This window comes from Ornithodoros turicata, unplaced genomic scaffold (assembly GCF_037126465.1).
Source record: "Ornithodoros turicata isolate Travis unplaced genomic scaffold, ASM3712646v1 ctg00001028.1, whole genome shotgun sequence".
Classification (NCBI taxonomy): Eukaryota; Metazoa; Arthropoda; class Arachnida; order Ixodida; family Argasidae; genus Ornithodoros; species Ornithodoros turicata.
The window spans coordinates 29,052-52,020 of NW_026999440.1; the positions used below are offsets into that span (position 1 = coordinate 29,052).

The 22,969-nt window shown below is 42.8% G+C and overlaps 1 long non-coding RNA gene across 1 annotated transcript in view; it reads left to right on the top strand.

The window, feature by feature from the left end:
- Positions 1-8,630, top strand: part of LOC135376094 (uncharacterized) — a 34,350-nt gene extending 25,720 nt beyond the window's left edge. Inside the window, exon 3 of the long non-coding RNA XR_010417536.1 lies at positions 8,373-8,630. This is a non-coding gene — a long non-coding RNA (uncharacterized LOC135376094). The remainder of the gene's footprint in view (positions 1-8,372) is intronic.
- Positions 8,631-22,969: the final 14,339 nt, after the last annotated feature.

The following is a 22,969-nucleotide window of genomic DNA, read 5'->3' on the forward strand; positions in this document are numbered from 1 at the left end:
TATTGACAGCCACCACCACGTGACATCCTATAACCACGTGACGCTGTGACACACATTGCCATTCCTGTCATCCATGTAAACCTACTGCGTTTGAACGCGTTTGGCACAATGTTACATTATTATTGGCACAATTTTTATGGCTGTGTTTAGCATTCGTTTGGTACACATTACTTCCTGAAATGGGCTGAGCTACGTTGATGTGCCAGCATTGGTCCACGTTAGGCTTAGTCTAGAGAGCATGTGAACAGGACATATTTCCATTCGCTGAACACGGACGATTACGTGCTGACGTTTGGAAGGCCATTCGAACGATTCTGTGTTCTTCATGCGAAAGAAATGGCGGGAAAATACCCCCAAACATCAGTGCTTTCCCTGTTGTGGTGGAAAGTTCAGCGAGGCAGTGCAGAGGGTTGTTTTCTGTACTACAAACACATTCACTGCGCATGCCTTGGCGCATGTTCCCACATTCCGTTCTTTGCCAGACTGAAAAGAGATAACCGAATCGCGCCAAAACGCCCCGTCAAATCAATTAAGATCACGCACGTCTAGATAACAGCATGACAATGGCCTGTGAAAACTTTGAAGCGAACCTGCCGATAATCTGCCTAAAGAGATGAAGCGAAAAGTATGAAATTATTTGTGAGCGCTGAAACTTTGTAAAATATGTCAAACATGCTTGGCCATACCGTGCGTTTCCTATGTTTTTGCTCAGATGGGTTTATTGCAATGACGATGCCAAGAGACATATACTGAATGGTTCTCTACATTCAGTCTAGTGCGGGCGCCAGAGGCGTAAGGACTTATAAGGGAATGAGCAGGCAATAGCCTGGTAGAAGGTTAAGTATACACGCGCAGTACAGTTAAGTATAGTTAAGTATTAACTGCTGCTATGCGGTTACATGCAATAATAGAACACTGCTTCAGAAATTACACTGGACCCATACATGGCGCCGTAGGACTATACGAATGCACCAAATTACCGGCGCCCTTAGAATTAGTGTGGGCGAACGGGTTACTAAGAGATCCAGTGTTTTACAGGGACAAAAATAGAACGGAAGAAAACGAAGTGGAATGACAAATGGCTATACTTTGTCTTGTTAGCCCATCAACGTAATTGTAGAAGTTGTATCAGTAGCAGCCATTATGTGAACGCCAACAGAAATTCACGGCACAGCTACCATCTTCTGAATAAGAATCTGTTGAATGAAGAAAATACATTGAAAGTTGCTTCGCGACTTATCACAGACTTATCGCGACTTATTCATCACGAGGGTGATATAGCAGTATATTACCGAAAATTCTTTATAGACATTACCACATTACCAAAATTATATTTGGTGGAAATGGTTCGTCTTTACCACTGAGGGTAAAGACTGCTGACTCTATACTCTCTTAACGAATATGGGTTTTTGTGCTAAGTAGTATGCTGAGCTTACTCTTCCGTTTGTGTTTGTATATAATTTTTACATTATGATATCATGAAATGTACGTAATCAGTCTCTCTCTCATTTAGTCACTGCTGTGGCATGAAGAGTGGGACTGGGGCACGTAGAGCTACGTAACCTAGCTTTTCCCCCCACTGTCCCGTACTTTTTTGTTGTTGTTGTCGAATGTTATTTGACATAAAATTAAAACAAAAATATTATGCATGGTTTGCATCGCGTCGAAATCTGACGCTCCATGTTTGGGCAACTCACGAGGGAAGGGACGGTACTGCAAAGCGAGCCGTGCGGGCAAAATGGCACGTGCATTTATTCTGGAAAACCAAAATATTGTTTAGAACTATCTTTCGTTAGATAAGACGGGTGGCGATAGCAAGGTGTTATCGCCGATGGTGGTCTCACACGTGCTGTTTCCCTCTTTACTGCGAGGGAACCTGAAGCTTATATAACCCGCAGCGCTACCAAGGCAGACAGGAGAGCCATCCTGGAGGCTAGCGCAAGCAACATCAACGGACGGGTTCCTTCGGCATACGGCAGATTACGGCAGTGGTCTACTAGAGGAAACTACGATGTAAGCGAATAGTTATGCTGTTTGTTGTTGGTTAACCTGAATGTTCTTTGAGGCCGGCTTGTCCAGGGGACATGATCCGACAGTTGGTAGCGGTTTTCTCCAGTGTTCTCATCTTTGTGTTCTCCCGCTTGGCGTTTTATTTGCTGTTTCCCGCCATTTCTTATCAGTCATGCCTGCCAAGAGGAATTCCACCTCCCTCGACAGTGCCGTGAACGAACCTGCGGCACAGGGCCTGCTACAGCAGCTGTCTTCCACTCCGTATGCTTCCCCAAATAGCTCGGCAGCGCATCCAGTCCTCGGACACCCGCTGCGCAGGAAGTTGACGGTGGCGACGCTTTCCAGCCACCCGTGGTCGGAAGACTTCATAGACTGGGAACGGCCATCCAAGTCACCGAAGATATCTTCCTGCGTAGGGTGCTGTCCGCCGATACAGACTGCCTTTCCGGTGATATTTTGCACTTGCCAAACCTTCGAAAAGGTGCGAGTGTAGTGATAGCAAGGAGTTATCGCTTAAAGCCCCCCCCCCCCCCCGAAATCTTAAACATAGTGTCGCTTTTCTACTGCGAGGGAACCTGAAGCGTGTCCAATCAGTAGCGCTATATGCGCGGAAAAAGAAACATCTTGACGAGTGTTGCTGCAGAGGACATATCACGACGCACTGGTTTCCTACAGGGAACTGTGGTTTATGCAAATAAACATACTCCGGTTCGTTACCCTGAGGTTGCTTGTCTTCTCTGGGACTTGTTCGTCACTAGATCCAGTTCGCCTGGTTTGGTTTGCCTCCTCTGTTAACCTCTTAATATTTTCTGAGGTCATGTTTCGAGAGCTGTTCCATTCCAGCTGCAAAATATAGAGTACATTCTACTGAAGCTGAGAACTTCTTCTTGGTGTTAAAACATGTACGACTGACCTGTGTTCTCCGAGGGAAAATTTCAAGTCCTCCTTCCATGCTGCCAGCGAAATAAATGAGTACCCTCTGAGTGTGTGTACGCTTCTTGTTAGATGTGATGTGGGCAGGCATTGCGGGGTCGTCCCATCTATACCATAAATCTAGTAAAAGGTAATTTTTACCTTCTATTTCAAAAGTTTCCCTGTAACCTATGGGCATGACAAACTTCACACAAATCTATAAATAGAGGTTGCCGTCTCCTACCCGCCACACAGACGTAAAAGTTAGAGGCAGGTAGCCATGCCTGCACAAATTAAGACTCCTGCATCGCTTCATAGACACTAAACAACAAATGGTGCAGAAGGTAAAACGGTCTTTTGCTACAGCATACGTAATTCATCTAGAGGCATCCAGTGGCGAAAAACTACTGATCACTACATGCACAAATGAAAACTGCAATTGGAAAATATTTTATTGGCAAACCTTGCACTATACCAGAGGCACGAAGACTTCGCAGTACGAAGACTTCAGCTGTGGTGGACCACATTCACGGTGCATTCGACTGATCGTCTCCATACTCCGAGGCGGAGCGGCTCAGACCACATCTCACTCAGACTCCGGGTCGGAGGAATCGCGCAGAAGCCGAACGAGGCAGGTTGGAGCGGAGAGGGAATGTAAACTCACGTGACTTTCGGTGTTTCCCTGGTGGTAGTACTGATATGTACTACTAGCAAAGTACTAAACATGGCAGGCATGGCGCAACAGACACACCACTCAGCGGAAGCTGGCGCATTCGCATGACCGGAACTCCTCCAGATTTCGCAACCACTCCGACGGCGTTGGGGAGAGCAATCTGGAGCGCTCCGAGCTGGAGGAAAGAGCTCCGAATGAACCAATAGAATGCAGTGAATATGCTGTTTTGACCAATTGAAAATGAAACGTCGCTGCAGGGTGCTCTAGAGCGATCGGAGCCAACCAGTCGAAGGTACCATTAGATTCAGCGAGATACACTCTTTACAGTCCTCACGTTGTAGCAACTTCATCTCAGTACTCCGGAAACGTTCCTGTTCATTCCCGATAGCTGAGAATGACACGTCAGCGACGCCACTATGGTAAATCAGAGGCAGAGCAAAGATCTCAGGATCTGGGTATAGTAGTTTTGTGTAGTTTGGGCAGTAGTAGATTGTTTGCAAACGGCCAGTCGTCTAGTAGCAGGCTAGGGACCCTCGCTGCGTGTATAGATATAATACCCGTGACACAGAGGGAGGCTAGAACTCCTTTGACTGTGAACACACGACAATGGCGATCTCGCAATAATGTATCCTTTAGCGCACTCCAAAATTGCTCCAATGCCTAGGCGATAGGGGCATATAGACTGCACCGTTGCGTTTCTGTCCGCGCAGGGCACCTAAATTTCTTCTGGTAACTTTATTACAGCCCACGTATCCCTTTCTTGCCACTTTACACTGGGCTTTTTTGGGCGGGAGGTTACTGAAGATTGAGTTTATTACCACTCGAAAAAAGATATGACAAGGAAGATTGGAAAACTATTTTAACGACTGATAAAAGTGTTGAACATAGGTATCTTCTAATAATCGGCGGATGCTGTTATCGAGGCTATGCCTTTCCGTTCGCAAAGGAGATATAGTCGATCTCCTTTTTCGAAAAGGCCCGTTATCTAAAAGGATGATCTCCGCTATCGTGCGCGCCAATGGGCACAAACGCCGTTCGGGTAGGTGTGCTGCTCTGGAAAGGCCTTTAATGTGCCCGTGTGTCTGTGAAGTAAAACGTGTAGCAGAAGTGAGTGCTTGTCTGTGTCAGTTCGTTCTTGTCTCTCTCTCCACTCTACCGAGGGTTTGCATAACCTACGTCACACATCAGTACCGTTGCTCGGCGTACACTGACCCGTCTCATTTCTGCACGGCTGATCATTTCCAGGCTGGAGCTTATGAGGAACATCCACATTCGTGGAATGTTATTGATGACGACATTAGGTCACTTGAGCTCCATTGTCATTGGGAGTGCTGGTTCCAGACAGACTTGTACACGTTACTAAAAATAAAAGTAATTGCTTTCCGTTTCAAAAAGAAGGCTGAGTCACCACCAATTAGGGAACAAGTATTCCTGAGAGCCTGCAGATTCTGAACGATGGTGACGGCGTCACTTCAGAAAGTGCGTTTGGTGCTGCTGTAGTGGATGCCATGCACTGCTTACCAGCCATGCTTACTGGCTGCTACTGCTACAACTTCTGCAGTTACCTTTCCCGGGATAACAGTCTAGAAGTAGCAAATGTAATATGAGGCACGGATTTTGTAAGGGTAGCATACTGTAAATGCTCTTACGTCCATTTGTCTTTATACTGTTTGTCTTCCTCCGTTCTATTTTTGTCTCTGTAAAACATCGGATCTCTTAGCAACCCGCTCGCCCGCCTTTTTCTTTCTTTTCGGAATAGCAAGCCGGCTCTTTGCCTGGCTAACCTTTCCTTTCTTTTTTTTCTTAATAAACATATCCCCCCCCCCCCCGCTCGCCCATACTGATTCTAAGGGCGCCGATAATTTTGTGCACTCGTAGTCCTACGTCGCCGTGTGTGGGTCCAGTGTAATTTTTAAAGCCGCGTTCTATTATTGCATCAAGCCAGATAGCAGCAGTTACAGCCCCGCGTGTACAGTCCCGGTCAACCTTAACAACAACACTAGAAAACATCGTTCTCATTTCCCAGCGCTGTAGCAGCCAGCCTTGCGCACTGGGGGAATGTTAAGTGAACAAACTCCATGTGTTAAACTAACAGTTCATTTTGTTCATTTAAGATTTCCTCATAGCGCCAAGGGTTGCTGTAATCGCGCTCGGGAACGAGACCCTTTTTCCAATGTTATTATTAAGGTTGACCGGAGCTGTACTTACCTTCTTCTAGGCTATTGCACGCTTATTCCCTTATAAGTCCTTACGCCTTTGACGCAGGCACTGGACTGAGCAGGGAAAACCAATTATGAAAGATAGAAGTCACTGAGGCAGCTGTAGGAGTCGAACCCACATCTTCTGGATTACGGTTCAGGGCTCTACCAATTGAGCTCAGCTAACACATCCCCCCAGCGACTTCCAAGGGCGCGTCATCTGAAGGGACAAACCAACCACTCTCTCTCACTCGGCCCCCTTTCACTCTCACATTTTTCTCACTCATACACACATTCATACGACGGGATCGACGCAAACGGCATCTGTTGAACACGAGGCGATTGATGTTCTGAGGCTCACCTCCCCCCCCCCCCCCAGTGAGTTCCATCTTTCATCATTAATTTCTTAGGCACTTGAGGCTTTGTATGTATTTGTCCGTTCATCTGTTCCAGCCTCAGAACATCAATTGTCTCATGGAAAACCATTCAGTATGTGTCTCTTGGCACCGTCATTGCAATAAACCCATCTGAGCGAAAACATTGGAAATGCATGGTATGGCCAAGCACGTTTGACAAATTTTACAAAGTTTCACAGCTCACAAATCATTTCATCTTTTCGCTCCATCTCTTTACGCAGATTATCGGTAGGTCGGCTTCAAAGTTTTCACAGGGCATTGTCATGCTGTTATCTAGACGTGCGTCATCTTAATTGATTTGACGGGGCATTTTGCGCGATTCGGTTATCGTTTTTCAGTCTGTCAAAGAACGGGGCTTGGGAACATGCGCCAAGGCCATGCGCAGTGAATGTGTTTGTAGTACAGAAAACAATGGAGGTATTTTCCCGACATTTCTTTCCCATAAAGAACACGGAATCGTTTGCATGCCCTTCCGAACGTCAGCACGTAATCGTCCGCGTTCGGCGAATGGAAATATACCCTGTTCACATGCTCTCTAGACTAAGCCTAACGTGAACCAATGCTGACACATCAACGTAGGTCAGCCCATTTCAGGAAGTAATGTGTAGCAAATGAATGCTAGGCACAATCATAAAGGTTGTGCCAGTAATAATGTAACGTTTTGCCAAACGAGTTCAAATGCAGTAGCTTTACATGGATGTCAGGAATGGCAATATGTGTCAGCGTCACGTGGTTATAGGATGTCGCGTGGTGGTTGCTGTGAATAAAAGTGTCTGTCGTTGAAACCGAAGGAAGCACTAATATCATGAAGACAACAAACTCAAGGAAATGTCGCTGTTTATTCGACAGGTGGCGCTGTACCCCATTCCTCGCTGTGATTTGATTGATGAGTCAGACGAGTTGTGTTGTGTAGAATCAGCGTGAAATCAGCATGGAAAGGGGTGAATGAACTGTAGACACTACTATATCATCAGACACTGTACACTAAAGCCTCTCAATTGGGTCCCAATCCAATCTTAAAGTCCCAATCCAGGGACACTCCTCGCTCGCGCCGCGCCGTCGCTCGCGTTTTGAACAGACATGAAGAAGATACTACAAAAAAGTATTTAAAATACGTTGCTAAATACTGAGCGCAAAATGTATTTAAAATACAGTAAGGAAGGTCAGAAATGAAACTATTTAGAGTAGAGTATCAAATACTACGAAAAGTATTTAAGATACTCAAAGAATAAACAGCCACAGAAGTGTCAAAATATGCCTGCACATTAGACATATGCTTTATTTGCACGCGGTAGTAGCTGCATTTCAAAGTGCTCATCCGGCGGCCATCCTCTCTTCCTTTGAGAAACGTTTCCTGAGAGCCCAGTTTAAGGTCAGAGCACACGTGGTGTTTCAAGTCAAATGCTAACAGCGTGGACTTCCTTTGAAGCGGCCTGGAAAGGTAAACTGCTGTCAGGTGCGGCAAAAAAAAAATAAAAAAAAATAAACAGAATGCCCATCTGATTACTCGACAAAACGGGAAGAGTAATTGAGTACTGAGTACTAAATGCTGAAAAAAGTAGCTTAATTACAATACAAATGCTTCTCACGAAGCGTACTCAGCAAGATACTAACATAACAACAAAAGTATTTAACGTGGAGTATTTAGGTTACGGTACTCAAGATACCTCCAAGTCTAGTGGTGAAGGAATTCATGTATGTTATCCGACATCGTAGAACGTGAAAAAACAATGTGCAAGTTTCCGGCGATAACGATTCACAAGTAAAGAGAGAACGGTTGAGAGCACTAAACAGTTCAATTTACGAACAACAAGACTTTCGTGCGGTAGGCTGCACTACTTCAGGTTACCTGAAGTCAACCTGAACCAGGTCAACCTGAACAAGTGCAGCCTACTGCACGAAAGTCTTGTTTTTCGCAAATTAAACTGTTTAATGCTCTCAACCGTTTTCTCTTTGCTTATGTTATCCGAGAAAAATACTGAACACGAACTAACACAACTGTATAAGGTGTGTACAGTGGCGGATCGTTAAAGATCTCTTGAAAGTACAGTGCGTCCGTCCTGTGTCGGCCCTATTGCTTTTAGCATTGTTTTAGCGATTTTATCACGTGTGACCAACGGTTCCAAATTGGTACTTTATTCAAAGATGACCTTTATTCCGCAGGTGGACAGGAAGGAGGACCTCCGAAATTTGGGCTCAGAAAACTGCTCTACCTCTTTTCTATTTTCAGTGAAAAAAAAGAAAAGAAAAGAGAGAGAGGGATACTCCTTTTGAGGTCAAATAACCACGCATAGTGAGTGATGCCCTTAATTCTGCAGGTGGACTGGTACAGGAAGGACTTCCGCAATGTAGCCTCTGAAAGCAACAATCTTCTCTGAAGTGTCACTCAAAAAATAAAATGCTCCTATTAAGATGTAATTAGGAACGCAGTACTCAGGAAAGGCCCCGTTTATTCTGCAGGTGGACTGGGGCAAGAAAAAGGACCGCCGAAATTTGATCTTATCTGTTATGACACTTTCAGCAACGGTATAAAACTTCCTATAGGCTGCTCACAGCAAGAACACACACTCAGAAAAAAGTAAATTTATTTCGCAGGTCGCATGGGAGTGGAAGAACGACCATGGAAATTTCGCCTCGCAGAACATTAATAGGTCAGTGTTACCTGTTTTAACACTTTGAGAAAAGAAATACAAGTGCTTACATTGCTTACAGTCAGCACACAATCACTAAAAGGTACTCCTTATTTCGCAGGTAGCATGAAGAAGGACCTTCGAAATTTAGCCCCAGAGAACACCAATGGGTCAGTTTTACCTGTTTCTGCACTTTGAGAAAAGAAATACAAGTGCTTACATTGCTTACAGTCAGCACACAATCACTAAAAGGTACTCCTTATTTCGCAGGTAGCATGAAGAAGGACCTTCGAAATTTAGCCCCAGAGAACACCAATGGGTCAGTTTTACCTGTTTCTGCACTTTGAGAAAAGAAATACAAGTGCTTACATTGCTTACAGTCAGCACACAATCACTAAAAGGTACTCCTTATTTCGCAGGTAGCATGAAGAAGGACCTTCGAAATTTGGCCCCAGAAAACACCAATGGGTTAGTTTTACCTGTTTCTGCACTTTGAGAAAAGAAATACAAGTGCTTACATTGCTTACAGTCAGCACACAATCACTAAAAGATACTCCTTATTTCGCAGCTAGCATGAAGAAGGACCTTCGAAATTTGGCCCTAGAAAACACCAATGGGTTAGTTTTACCTGTTTCTGTACTTTGAGAAAAGAAATACAAGTGCTTACATTGCTTACAGTCAGCACACAATCACTAAAAGATACTCCTTATTTCGCAGGTAGCATGAAGAAGGACCTTCGAAATTTGGCTTCAGAGAACACCAATGGGTCAGTTTTACCTGTTTCTGCACTTTGAGAAAAGAAATACAAGTGCTTACATTGCTTACAGTCAGCACACAATCACTAAAAGGTACTCCTTATTTCGCAGGTAGCATGAAGAAGGACCTTCGAAATTTAGCCCCAGAGAACACCAATGGGTCAGTTTTTCCTGTTTCTGCACTTTGAGAAAAGAAATACAAGTGCTTACATTGCTTACAGTCAGCACACAATCACTAAAAGATACTCCTTATTTCGCAGGTAGCATGAAGAAGGACCTTCGAAATTTGGCCCCAGAGAACACCAATGGGTTAGTTTTACCTGTTTCTGCACATTGAGAAAAGAAATACAAGTGCTTACATTGCTTACAGTCAGCACACAATCACTAAAAGGTACTCCTTATTTCGCAGGTGGCGTGACGAAGGACCTTCGAAATTTAGCCCCAGAGAACACCAATGGGTTAGTTTTTCCTGTTTCTGCACTTTGAGAAAAGAAATACAAGTGCTTACATTGCTTACAGTCAGCACACAATCACTAAAAGATACTCCTTATTTCGCAGGTGGCGTGACGAAGGACCTTCGAAATTTGGCCCCAGAGAACACCAATGGGTTAGTTTTTCCTGTTTCTGCACTTTGAGAAAAGAAATACAAGTGCTTACATTGCTTACAGTCAGCACACAATCACTAAAAGGTACTCCTTATTTCGCAGGTGGCGTGACGAAGGACCTTCGAAATTTGGCCCCAGAGAACACCAATGGGTCAGTTTTTCCTGTTTCTGCACTTTGAGAAAAGAAATACAAGTGCTTACATTGCTTACAGTCAGCACACAATCACTAAAAGATACTCCTTATTTCGCAGGTAGCATGAAGAAGGACCTTCGAAATTTGGCCCCAGAGAACACCAATGGGTTAGTTTTACCTGTTTCTGCACATTGAGAAAAGAAATACAAGTGCTTACATTGCTTACAGTCAGCACACAATCACTAAAAGGTACTCCTTATTTCGCAGGTGGCGTGACGAAGGACCTTCGAAATTTGGCCCCAGAGAACACCAATGGGTTAGTTTTACCTGTTTCAGCACTTTGAGAAAAGAAATGCAAGTGCTTACATTGCTTACAGTCAGCACACAATCACTAAAAGATACTCCTTATTTCGCAGGTAGCATCAAGAAGGACCTTCGAAATTTGGCCCAAGAGAACACTAATAGGTCAGTCTTGCTTGTTATGACACTTTTAGCAAAGAAATAAATGAGCCTATAAGCTGCCCACAGCAAGCACAAACAATCAGAAAAAAGTACCCTTTATCTCGCAGGTCGCATGGGACTCTAAGAACGACCATCGAAATTTGGCCTGAGAGAACACCATTAGGTCAGTTTTACCTGTTTTAACACTTTGAGAAAAAAAAATACAAATGCTTACATTGCTTACAGTCAGCACACAATCACTAGACGGTACTCCTTATTTCGCAGGTAGCATGAAGAAGGACCTTCGACATTTGGCCCCAGAGAACACTAATAGGTCAGTCTTGCATGTTATGACACTTTTAACAAAGAAATAAATGAGCCTATAAGCTGCCCACAGCATGTACACACACTCTGAAAAAGGTACCCTTTATCTCGCAGGTCGCATGGGACTCTAAGAACGACCATCGAAATTTGGCCCCAGAGAACACTAATAGCTCAGTTTTACCTGTTTCAACACTGTGAGGAAAGAAATTCAAATGCTTACATTGCTTACAGTCAGCACAGAATCACTAGAAGGTACTCCTTATTTTATAGGTAGCATGAAGAAGGACCTTCGAAATTTGGCCCCAGAAAACACCAATAAGGTCAGTCTTGCCTGTTATGACACTTTCACCAGAGAAATAAATGTGCCTATAAGATGCTCACAGCAAGCACAACACTCTGAAAAAGGTACCCCTTATCTCGTAGATCGCATGGGACCGGAAGAATGACATCGAAATTTGGCCTCAGAGAACACCATTAGGTCAGTTTTACCTGTTTCAACACTTTGAGAACAGAATACAAGTGCTTACATTGCTTGCAGTAAGCACACAATGAATAGATGGTACTCCTTATTTCACAGGTGCCGTGAGACTGGAAGAAGGACCTTCGAAATTTGGCCTCAGATCCCACCGAAAGGTCAGTCTTGCATGTTTTAACACTTTGAGCAAAGAAATAAAGGTGCTTTCAGTAAACACACACATTCAGTAGAAGGTACTCCTTATTTAGAAGGTAGAATGGGACTGGAAGACGGACCTTCAAAAATTGGCCTCAGAGAACACCAAGCAGCATTGGGTCGTAAGTTCCAAGTAAGATATCGAGTTACTTTTTGCAGTAGCTAGTTACTTTTCTAGAAAAGTAGCCTCTAACTGTAATGAGATAGCGCTTGTAATTAAAGTAACTCCAAAATGTACTCAAGTTACTCAGGTACGGTAATACTTAGCGTGGACGATGCCAGTTCCCTGGCGTCGTCCTGCCGAGGCTTCAACTATATTGCCGTTTTTCCTAACCGGAACCCTAACCCTAATTTTAAGATACCGCGTAATCCCCCTCCGCATAATAGTGTGCAGTTCATGGTCTAGGAACATTCTTTGTGTATTTCTCTTCATGTTCCAGAGCCGTCACCATCCATAGTTTGGGAAACACTGACCCACCGTGCCGTTAAGGCTCGGGAAAGTATCAGTCTAAAAGTATGCAAGGCGAGTACAAATGCAAAAAAAAGAAGATTTTTATGGTTGTATTTATTCGATTTTTTTTCTTATAGGGTAACTGTAAAGCAACCAAGTTAGTTAACGTGATAACTGTAGCTGTAACTATTTAGCTTTCAAAAGCAGTTAACTGTAACTCAGTTTCTACTTGGCAGGCTAACATTGCTTACATTGGTGCTGATTTTAGTTATATTTACTGAGTTACATTTTGTAGTAGCTTACCCATGACTCAAGTGACTTTTAAGTGTCTAGATCGAGTTGTAATCATGCATATACTTAATATGGGGTTTATTTTATTTTGCATGTGGGAATGAAAGGAACGAAGGATCTTTGGAGCACAGGGTGAAACTACAGGTTTGTGTAATAAAGGAGGAGAGGGGAGGGAGTTATAATGCTTGCTCCTTTCCTTCCCCCTTTCGTTCTATTGGTTAGAGGTTGTTATTCAGAAGCGTGTGTGTGTGCATATGTTTGATTCTGTGAATAAATCTCTGGGTGGACACTTTGCAGTTGTGTTGTTGCTCTCTGTCATCCTTCACAATGCGTACCCCATACAAAGCACCCCATTTCAGCACTGGTGAAGGACCTTGGAAATTTGGCATCCTAAAACGCCAAGAGCTGTATATTGCTCCATATAGTGCGCTCTATGTTGCAGGAGGAATGGCGCACGCAGCACTACAAAGACAGGCCATTATAAACTTCGTTGGTCCGTAATGTTCTCTAGTGCTGAATATAATTTATTCCTAACAGCGCGATGCTAAGGAGACGTTCAGAACATGGAATTCAGAATGCTGGAAAGGTAAGCAGCGCTTGCCTTGATGGCGCTAAAACTATTCTTGAAAAGTTCGTCCCCGTAAACAAAGTACCAGAAGGGAGAGAAGGATCTCGCCTCCCTCCCCCATACGACATTTTAGACTTTCCGTTAACCTGAAGATCTTCCACAAATCCATTAAGTGAAATGGACTCGTCCTGCAGGGAGGTAAAGGACACCCCCATTGGTCGAGTCCATTAATCAGCTCAGTAAAAAATTAGTTTAGTCAGTAAATTTAATTCCTCACAAGTGGCAGTCCTCGAAGCCAAAATCATGAAATTTCTGTGCAAAGCGCAGCGCCCCCTAGCGGGAACGTCCGGAACTAATTCAAGGCCACGTTTGAGGTCAAACAAGGTTAGACAAGGTCGATCAAGGTCAAACAGGGTCAATCAAGGTCAAACGGGATTAAAAATTTTGGGCCATTTTTCGCCAAAATGTTCTGAGTTTGAAGGTCGTTCTAGAGGTCAAATAGAGGTCAAGTGGAGGTCATCCACGGTCGTTCAAGGTCAATCAAGGTGACTTCTAGGAAATGGACTCGTCCAGGGAGGGAAAGGCCACCCCTCGGACGAGTTCATTAATGGACTCGTCGGAGGGGTGTCCTTTCCCTCCCCGGACGAGTCCATTAATGGACTCGTCCGACGTAGCAACCTGCTTCTGGCGGAGTCCATTTTCCCACGTTTGCTTTGCAGGGCTGTGCGCCCCATTTGGTACAACGAGGCGCTGCAGTTTAGTAAGGGTAAACATTACGAAATTTAATTACGGGACACATCAGATGTTTAGAAAGTGCGGTTGGACCTTACGAGCACTGCTTAATATTGAATTCTGTAAGTCATCTACGATTAGACAGCTTACCTTTGCTCGGTTACCAAACATTCTGCACGTTTCTGTCAAAACCATGCTTTATATGGCCTGGATTAATTTTATTAAACATTGAATCAAAGAGACAAAGTTTAATCGCATATTAAATGCAACTGAATAACGAAAGAATTGACACCCGACGGAGTCTTCCGCGGTGAAGTTCTTGAAGTACCACCATCCCGTCCCTTTTTGACAATGTTTCCAGCGACCAAATTTCGGTAGTCGTTGTTACTCTCGAATTCCATCTGCAGAATAAAGAGCACGTTTTACTGAGCATTTTTGCTTATTTTCAGCGAACACTTCACTGAACAAGAAAAAGAAGGTGGGACTAACCTTGGAGTTTTCTGACGTCCAATTTAGGCGGTCGTTATCCCTCTCGTTCCACCTGCAGAATAAAGAGCTGAATATGTGTGCTTAGTTTCAACTAAATAGGAGACTCTCTATTATTTCACTGAACAAGAAAAAGAAGGTAGGACTAACCTTGGAGTTTACTGACGTCCAAATTAGGCGGTCGTTGTCCCTCTCGTTCCACCTGTAGAATAAAGAGCTGAATATGTGTGCTTAGTTTCAACTAAATAGGAGACTCTCTATTATTTCACTGAACAAGAAAAAGAAGGTAGGACTAACCTCGTAGTTTTCCCCGGTCCAATTCGGCGGTCGTTCACTCTCTCGTTCCACCTGCAGAATAAAGAACTGGATATGTGTGCTTAGTTTCAACTAAATAGGAGACTCTCTATTATTTCACTGAACAAGAAAAAGAAGGTAGGACTAACCTTGGAGTTTTCTGACGTCCAATTTAGGCGGTCGTTGTCCCTCTCGTTCCACCTGCAGAATAAAGAGCTGAATATGTGTGCTTAGTTTCAACTAAATAGGAGACTCTCTATTATTTCACTGAACAAGAAAAAGAAGGTAGGACTAACCTTGGTGTTTACTGACGTCCAAATTAGGCGGTCGTTGTCCCTCTCGTTCCACCTGTAGAATAAAGAACTGAATATGTGTGCTTAGTTTCAACTAAATAGGAGACTCTCTATTATTTCACTGAACAAGAAAAAGAAGGTAGGACTAACCTTGTAGTTTTCCCCCGTCCAATTCGGCGGTCGTTCACTCTCTCGTTCCACCTGCAGAATAAAGAGCTGGATATGTGTGCTTAGTTTCAACTAAATAGGAAACTATTATTTCACTGAACATGGAAAAGAATGTAGGACTAACCTTGGGGTTTCCTGACGTCCATTTTATGCGGTCGCTCTCCCTCTCGTTCCACCTGCAGGATAAGGAGCTGAATATGTGTGCTTAGTTTCAACTAAATAGGAGAATCTTTATTATTTCACTGAACATGGAAAAGAAGGTAGGACCAACTTTGGAGTTTTCTGACGTCCAATTTCGGCGAAGGAACACCTTTTGCTAAATATGTGTGTCTAATTTCTGCCCAATAGAAGCACTTGTATGAAGAAGATTAGACTAACCTTTTGCTTTCCTGAGGCTTCGAAGACTCTTCTTCCAGGCCCAACCCACCAGCAACACAAGTAGCTTCTTTTACTGATTGTGTCTGTATAATTTCAGCTCAATAGGAGCTTTTCTAGAAAGCAGGTCAGACTAACGTTTTGGTTTCGTAAGGCTTCGAAGGCTCTTCTTAGAGGCTCAACACTACTGCAACACAAGGAACATCTTTCACTGAGTAACTCGGTTTAATTTCAGCTCAATAGAAGCATTTTTATAAAGCATTTTTACAAAGACGGCCAGAATAACCTCTTGGATCCCTAAGGCTTCGAAGGCTATTCTTCCAGGTCCAACACACCTGCAACAGAAGGATCACTTTTTACTGAACGCGTTTTAATTTCAGTTCGACAGAAGGATTTTTATTAGGGATGTGCCAACCGAATACGCGAATCCTCGAATACTAGGCAAGGATTCGAGATTCGGGGATCCGAATCTCAGTGCCCAAAATGGCGAATCGAATCTTTCGAACCTACCAACCACGTTTGTTTGTTTCCGTTTAAAATCAGCGCCTTCGGAATCCGCCGAAAGCCTGATTTGTCGGCCATTGTTCTGGACTGAGAGGTCAGGCAGAAACTCTCACATTAATTTTTTTAAAAAAAGTAACATGGTTTTGCTTTTGATTGTTTTAGTTTTGTGGAAACAATTCACACTCAAGAATTATGTATTTCCTGTAGTCGACGAGCAACATGTTAAATAAATTACACTTAACCAGAAATATATGGTATATTTCTGTCCTGAAAGCGAACTATTATTTAATTTGTTTTTCATTATACACATCTATTATATTCTGCTTCAAAACACTTTTCACTATAAGTGTCTTTTTCTCTGGGTTTTTAAACTATTTTTAAGGAAGGATTCGAAAGATTCGAGATTCGTAAGATTCGAGGATTCCCAGAACCTTCCTTAGATTCGGATTCGGAAAATTATGGATTCGTCCCATCTCTAATTTTTATTTCTGCAGTGAAAATGGAAAAGAAGATAAGGCAACCTCTTTGCTTCCTGGACCATATTTCGAAGGCTGTTCTTCCACGCCCAACCCAACTGCAATATAAGGAGCATCCTTTACTGAATATGTGTATTTATTTCCTGCTTAATAGAAGCATTTTTAGAAAGATCAGACTAACCTCTTGGTTTCCTGAGGCTTCGAAGGCTCTTCTTCCAGGCCCAACCCACCTGCATTATAAGGAGCATCCTTTACTGAATATGTGTATTGTTTCCAGCTTAATAGAAGCATTTTTAGAAATATCAGACTAACCTCTTGGTTTCCTGAGGCTTCGAAGGCTCTTCTTCCAGGCCCAATCCACCCACAATATAAGGAGCATCCTTTACTGAATATGTGTATTTATTTCCTGCTTCATAGAAGCATTTTTAGAAAAATCAGACTAACCTCTTGGTTTCCCGAGGCTTCGAAGGCTCTTCTTCCACGCCCAACCCACCTGCAATATAAGGAGCATCCTTTACTGAATATGTGTATTTATTTCCTGCTTAATAAAAGCATTTTTAGAAAGATCAGACTAACCTCTTGGTTTCCTAAGGCTACGCAGGCTCTTCTTCCAGGCCCAATCCACCTGCAATATAAGGAGCATCCTTTACTGAATATGTGTATTTATTTCCCGCTTCATAGAAGCATTTTTAGAAAGATCAGACTAACATCTTCGTTTCCTGAGGCTTCGAAGGCTCTTCTTCCAGGCCCAACCCACCTGCATTATAAGGAGCATCCTTTACTGAATATGTGTATTTGTTTCCAGCTTAATAGAAGCATTTTTAGAAAGATCAGACTAACCTCTTGGTTTCCTGAGGCTTCGAAGACTCTTCTTCCAGGCCCAACCCACCTGCATTATAAGGAGCATCCTTTACTGAATATGTGTATTTGTTTCCAGCTTAATAGAAGGATTTTTAGAAAGATCAGACTAACCTCTTGGTTTCCTGAGGCTTCGAAGGCTCTTCTTCCAGGCCCAATCCACCCACAATATAAGGAGCATCCTTTACTGAATATGTGTATTTATTTCCTGCTTCATAGAAGCATTTTTAGAAAAATCAGACTAACCTCTTGGTTTCCCGAGGCTTCGAAGGCTCTTCTTCCACGCCCAACCCACCTGCAATATAAGGAGCATCCTTTACTGAATATGTGTATTTATTTCCTGCTTAATAAAAGCATTTTTAGAAAGATCAGACTAACCTCTTGGCTTCCTAAGGCTTCGAAGGCTCTTCTTCCAGGCCCAACCCACCTGCATTATAAGGAGCATCCTTTACCGAATATGTGTATTTATTTCCTGCGTAATAGAAGCATTTTTAGAAAGATCAGACTAACCTCTTGGTTTCCTGAGGCTTCGAAGGCTCTTCTTCCAGGCCCAACCCACCTGCATTATAAGGAGCATCCTTTACTGAATATGTGTATTTGTTTCCAGCTTAATAGAAGCATTTTTAGAAAGATCAGACTAACCTCTTGGTTTCCTGAGGCTTCGAAGGCTCTTCTTCCAGGCCCAATCCACCCACAATATAAGGAGCATCCTTTACTGAATATGTGTATTTATTTCCTGCTTCATAGAAGCATTTTTAGAAAAATCAGACTAACCTCTTGGTTTCCCGAGGCTTCGAAGGCTCTTCTTCCACGCCCAACCCACCTGCAATATAAGGAGCATCCTTTACTGAATATGTGTATTTATTTCCTGCTTAATAAAAGCATTTTTAGAAAGATCAGACTAACCTCTTGGTTTCCCGAGGCTTCGAAGGCTCTTCTTCCACGCCCAACCCAACTGCAATATAAGGAGCATCCTTTACTGAATATGTGTATTTATTTCCTGCTTAATAGAAGCATTTTTAGAAAGATCAGACTAACCTCTTGGTTTCCTGAGGCTTCGAAGGCTCTTCTTCCAGGCCCAACCCACCTGCATTATAAGGAGCATCCTTTACTGAATATGTGTATTTGTTTCCAGCTTAATAGAAGCATTTTTAGAAAGATCAGACTAACCTCTTGGTTTCCTGAGGCTTCGAAGGCTCTTCTTCCAGGCCCAATCCACCCACAATATAAGGAGCATCCTTTACTGAATATGTGTATTTATTTCCTGCTTCATAGAAGCATTTTTAGAAAAATCAGACTAACCTCTTGGTTTCCCGAGGCTTCGAAGACTCTTCTTCCACGCCCAACCCACCTGCAATAAAAGGAGCATCCTTTACTGAATATGTGTATTTATTTCCTGCCTAATAAAAGCATTTTTAGAAAGATCAGACTAACCTCTTGGTTTGCTAAGGCTACGCAGGCTCTTCTTCCAGGCCCAATCCACCTGCAATATAAGGAGCATCCTTTACTGAATATGTGTATTTATTTCCCGCTTCATAGAAGCATTTTTAGAAAAATCAGACTAACCTCTTGGTTTCCCGAGGCTTCGAAGGCTCTTCTTCCACGCCCAACCCACCTGCAATATAAGGAGCATCCTTTACTGAATATGTGTATTTATTTCCTGCTTAATAAAAGCATTTTTAGAAAGATCAGACTAACCTCTTGGTTTCCTAAGGCTTCGAAGGCTCTTCTTCCAGGCCCAACCCACCTGCATTATAAGGAGCATCCTTTACTGAATATGTGTATTTATTTCCTGCGTAATAGAAGCATTTTTAGAAAGATCAGACTAACCTCTTGGTTTCCTGAGGCTTCGAAGGCTCTTCTTCCAGGCCCAACCCACCTGCATTATAAGGAGCATCCTTTACTGAATATGTGTATTTGTTTCCAGCTTAATAGAAGCATTTTTAGAAAGATCAGACTAACCTCTTGGTTTCCTGAGGCTTCGAAGGCTCTTCTTCCAGGCCCAATCCACCCACAATATAAGGAGCATCCTTTACTGAATATGTGTATTTATTTCCTGCTTCATAGAAGCATTTTTAGAAAAATCAGACTAACCTCTTGGTTTCCCGAGGCTTCGAAGGCTCTTCTTCCACGCCCAACCCACCTGCAATATAAGGAGCATCCTTTACTGAATATGTGTATTTATTTCCTGCTTAATAAAAGCATTTTTAGAAAGATCAGACTAACCTCTTGGTTTCCCGAGGCTTCGAAGGCTCTTCTTCCACGCCCAACCCAACTGCAATATAAGGAGCATCCTTTACTGAATATGTGTATTTATTTCCTGCTTAATAGAAGCATTTTTAGAAAGATCAGACTAACCTCTTGGTTTCCTGAGGCTTCGAAGGCTCTTCTTCCAGGCCCAACCCACCTGCATTATAAGGAGCATCCTTTACTGAATATGTGTATTTGTTTCCAGCTTAATAGAAGCATTTTTAGAAAGATCAGACTAACCTCTTGGTTTCCTGAGGCTTCGAAGGCTCTTCTTCCAGGCCCAATCCACCCACAATATAAGGAGCATCCTTTACTGAATATGTGTATTTATTTCCTGCTTCATAGAAGCATTTTTAGAAAAATCAGACTAACCTCTTGGTTTCCCGAGGCTTCGAAGACTCTTCTTCCACGCCCAACCCACCTGCAATAAAAGGAGCATCCTTTACTGAATATGTGTATTTATTTCCTGCTTAATAAAAGCATTTTTAGAAAGATCAGACTAACCTCTTGGTTTCCTAAGGCTACGCAGGCTCTTCTTCCAGGCCCAATCCACCTGCAATATAAGGAGCATCCTTTACTGAATATGTGTATTTATTTCCCGCTTCATAGAAGCATTTTTAGAAAGATCAGACTAACCTCTTGGTTTCCCGAGGCTTCGAAGGCTCTTCTTCCACGCCCAACCCACCTGCAATATAAGGAGCATCCTTTACTGAATATGTGTATTTATTTCCTGCTTAATAGAAGCATTTTTAGAAAGATCAGACTAAACTCTTGGTTTCCTGAGGCTTCGAAGGATCTTCTTCCAGGCCCAACCCACCCACAATATAAGGAGCATCCTTTACTGAATATGTGTATTTATTTCCTGCTTCATAGAAGCATTTTTAGAAAGATCAGACTAACCTCTTGGTTTCCTGAGGCTTCGAAGGCTCTTCTTCCCGAAGGCTCTTCTTCCAGGCCCAACCCACCTGCAATATAAGGAGCATCCTTTACGGAATATGTGTGTTTATTTCCTGCTTAATAGAAGCATTTCTAGAAAGATCAGACTAACCTCTTGGTTTCCTGAGGATTCGAAGCCTCTTCTTCCAGGCCCAACCCACCCACAATATAAGGAGCATCCTTTACTGAACATGTGTATTTGTTTCCAGCCTAATTGAAGCATTTTTAGAAAGATCAGACTAACCTCTTGATTTCCTGAGGCTTCGAAGGCTCTTCTTCCAGGCCCAACCCACCCACAATATAAGGAGCATCCTTTACTGAATATGTGTATTTATTTCATGCTTAATAGAAGCATTTTTAGAAAGACCAGACTAACCTCTTGGTTTCCTGAGGCTTCGAAGGCTCCTCTTCCAGGCCCCGCCCACCTGCAATATAAGGAGCATATTTTACTGAGTATGCGTGTTTAGTTTCAGCTCAATAGGAACACTTTCATTTCTGTACTGAAAATAGAAAAGAAGGTACCTGTTCGTTTCCTGAGGCAATACTTCAAAGGCACTTCTTCAAGGCCCAACCCACCTGCAATATAAGGAGCATCCTTTACTGAATATGTGTATTTATTTCCTGCTTAATAGAAGCATTTTCAGAAAGATCAGACTAACCTCTTGGTTTCCTGAGGCTTCGAAGGCTCCTCTTTCAGGCCCAGCCGACCTGCAATATAAGGAGCATATTTTACTGAGTATGCGTGTTTAGTTTCAGCTCAATAGGAACAGTTTCATTTCTGTACTGAAAATAGAAAAGAAGGTACGTCTTCGTTTCCTGAGGCAATACTTCAAAGGCGCTTCTTCAAGGCCCAACACACCTGCAATATAAGGAGCATCCTTTACTGAATATGTGTATTTATTTCCTGCTTCATAGAAGCATTTTTAGAAAGATCAGACTAACCTCTTGGTTTCCTAAGGCTTCGAAGGCTCTTCTTCCAGGCCCAATCCACCCACAATATAAGGAGCATCCTTTACTGAATATGTGTATTTATTTCCTGCTTCCTAGAAGCATTTTTAGAAAGATCACACTAACCTCTTGGTTTCCTAAGGCTTCGAAGGCTCTTCATCCAGGCCCAATCCACCCACAATATAAGGGGCATCCTTTACTGAATATGTGTATTTATTTCCTGCTTCATAGAAGCATTTTTAGAAAGATTACACTAACCTCTTGGTTTCCTAAGGCTTCGAAGGCTCTTCTTCCAGGCCCAATCCACCCACAATATAAGGAGCATCCTTTACTGAATATGTGTATTTATTTCCTGCTTCATAGAAGCATTTTTAGAAAGATCAGACTAACCTCTTGGTTTCCTGAGGCTTCGAAGGCTCTTCTTCCAGGCCCAGCCCACCTGCAATATAAGGAGCATATTTTACTGAGTATGCGTGTTTAGTTTCAGCTCAATAGGAACACCTTCATTTCTGTACTGAAAATAGAAAAGAAGGTACCTCTTCGTTTCCTGAGGCAATACTCCAAAGGCGCTTCTTCAAGGCCCAACCCACCTGCAATATAAGAAGGTCCTTTACTGAATATGTGTATTTATTTCCTGCTTAATAGAAGCATTTTTAGAAAGATCAGACTAACCTCTTGGTTTCCTGAGGCTTCGAAGGCTCTTCTTCCAGGCCCAGCCCACCTGCAATATAAGGAGCATATTTTACTGAGTATGCGTGTTTAGTTTCAGCTCAATAGGAACACCTTCATTTCTGTACTGAAAATAGAAAAGAAGGTACCTCTTCGTTTCCTGAGGCAATACTCCAAAGGCGCTTCTTCAAGGCCCAACCCACCTGCAATATAAGAAGGTCCTTTACTGAATATGTGTATTTATTTCCTGCTTAATAGAAGCATTTTTAGAAAGATCAGACTAACCTCTTGGTTTCCTAAGGCTTCGAAGGCTCTTCTTCCAGGCCCAATCCACCCACAATATAAGGAGCATCCTTTACTGAATATGTGTATTTATTTCCTGCTTAATAGAAGCATTTTTAGAAAAATCAGACTAACCTCTTGGTTTCCCGAGGCTTCGAAGACTCTTCTTCCACGCCCAACCCACCTGCAATAAAAGGAGCATCCTTTACTGAATATGTGTATTTATTTCCTGCCTAATAAAAGCATTTTTAGAAAGATCAGACTAACCTCTTGGTTTGCTAAGGCTACGCAGGCTCTTCTTCCAGGCCCAATCCACCTGCAATATAAGGAGCATCCTTTACTGAATATGTGTATTTATTTCCCGCTTCATAGAAGCATTTTTAGAAAAATCAGACTAACCTCTTGGTTTCCCGAGGCTTCGAAGGCTCTTCTTCCACGCCCAACCCACCTGCAATATAAGGAGCATCCTTTACTGAATATGTGTATTTATTTCCTGCTTAATAAAAGCATTTTTAGAAAGATCAAACTAACCTCTTGGTTTCCTAAGGCTTCGAAGGCTCTTCTTCCAGGCCCAACCCACCTGCATTATAAGGAGCATCCTTTACTGAATATGTGTATTTA